Source organism: Neofelis nebulosa, chromosome 3, assembly GCF_028018385.1.
Source record: "Neofelis nebulosa isolate mNeoNeb1 chromosome 3, mNeoNeb1.pri, whole genome shotgun sequence".
NCBI lineage: Eukaryota > Metazoa > Chordata > Mammalia > Carnivora > Felidae > Neofelis > Neofelis nebulosa.
Window position 1 is genome coordinate 88,436,254 of NC_080784.1, and position 2,059 is coordinate 88,438,312.

Consider the following 2,059-nt stretch of genomic DNA (forward strand, 5'->3'; position numbering starts at 1 on the left):
TGACGTGGGGCTCCCACTCATGAATGGGTGAGATCATGACCTGAGCTGAAGTTGGACGCTTAACCCCAACTGGGCCACTCAGGTGCCCCAAGAATTGATGATCTTTCAAACAAATTCCTGGAATGAACAATAAAGTTATTTGCCTGAGGGGCACCTGGGTGACTCAGTCAGTTAAGGGTCCGACTTTGGCTCAGGTCATGATCTCATGGTTCGTGGAGTCCTGCATCGGGCTCTGTGCTGATGGCTCAGAGGCTGCAGCCTGCTTCAGATTCTCTCTCTGCCCCTCCTGTGTTTGTGCTATCTCTTTCTTTCTCAAAAATAAATAAACGTTAAAAAAATTTTTTAAAAAAGCTATTTGTCTGAGCAAAAGTCTCCTGGAATAGTAAAGTTATGCAAGTGAAGACAATGGAAAAGTAAATCAGGTTAATGCAGATGTGGGAGTGGCTGGTTTCAGTTTCACAGTTAATTACCTCTCGGCATCTGCTTCTTGAAGGACAGACATGGGTACAAGTTTAAAAGCAAATTTCAAAAAACCTTGTTTTCTTTGATGCAGTAATGAACACTCCAAACTCTTGTAGTTGTCCATGACCAGAAGTTAAATTTTAATCTCCTTTTCTGCATGGGCTCGAGGAACTCTCAAGATTTCCTCTTTATTCCTGCATTTATAACATCATCCAAAGGTATTTCATGGTCTTTCTTGTGGAAGGTCCGGTTCAGTGATGCCATATGAAATTATTATTCCCCGCTTCCTGTAAATGGACCAAATGTTCTTTTTCATGATTAAAATTAAAACATGGCAATCAGCTCAGAATAAAAAGCCCATATTTTATTCTTTAAAAGAGAAGTACATAAAGCAAAAGATTTCTCACTTTTTTTTTTTTTAAAGTCGCCAACTTTTGTTATAATTCCTGTATTTCATAGAAACAGGAGTGTAGCAGACAGGGTAATATGAAAAATGTGTTTTAAAACTGCAGGTGTAAGGGCACCTGGGTGGCTCAGTCGGTTCAGGGTCCATCTCTTTGCTTCGGTTCAGGTCATGATCTCACGGTTTGTGGGTTTGAACCCCGCGTTGGGCTCCATGCTGCCCGTGTGGAACCTGCTTGGGATTCACTCTCCTTCTCTCTCTGCCCTTCCCACCCCCTCAAAAATAAATAAATAAACTTAAAATAAAACTTTGCTCTTACAAAAATAAAATAGAAATGAAACTGCAGGTGCGTACCTGTTGCTCTCTCTCCATCTGGAACAGGCCCTCCCCCACATCAGGCACAGCAGCAGCACCATCAGGTGTCTCCTTGCGGATGCAGCCCTGGGCATACTTGGCACAGCCCACGGGGCAGCAGGAGCAGCAGCTGTCCCGCAGGGGGTGTGTTTGCACACTTTACATGTACAGGAGCCGGCGCAGGTGGAGGAGTCCCCGGTGGAACAGGAGCAGTTGGGGTCCATTTTGAGCCAAGGTGAGGACAGACCTCCAAAGCAGGAGACTCGGGAAGACACTCGATGTCTCATTGTTTTTAAAGAGCATTTATAGTATTACTGAAATCCTCAGAGACCCCTGGGTGGCTCAGTTGGTTGAGGGTCTGACTTCGGCTCAGACCATGATCTCACAGTTTGCTCGTGAGTTCAAGCCCCCCCATCAGGCTTACTGCTTCGGAGCCTGTATCGGATCCTCTGTCCCCATCCCTCTGCCCCTCCCCTGCTCTCTCTGTCTCAAACATAAATAAACCTTTCAAAACAAAACAAAAAAAAAAAAGAAAAGAAAAGAAAAGAAAAATCTTCAAAGCTTTAGGAAGATGACAATCAGTATATGTGGTTTATCAGTTAGAAATTGTGTTTAGCTGATAAGAAATCTGAAATAACTGGATTAAAACAGGATAGTGCTTTCTTTTTTTCTTATGTAAAATAGCATTTAAGAAGGCAGTCCAGGGTTGGTGTGGTCTATGTTGACCAAGAAAGAATTCACTGACAATATAAGCAAATGGGCATTTATTTGGGCAATTAAAATTGCAATTCAAGAGACACAGAGTCAGGTGACTTGTGTTCTGAGGAAGACAAAGAAAGG

The 2,059-nt window shown here is 43.1% G+C and overlaps 1 pseudogene; it reads right to left on the minus strand.

Annotated features, from left to right (window-relative positions):
- Positions 1–1,259: 1,259 nt before the first annotated feature.
- LOC131506128 (metallothionein-2-like) lies at positions 1,260–1,619 on the minus strand (annotated as a pseudogene).
- Positions 1,620–2,059: the final 440 nt, after the last annotated feature.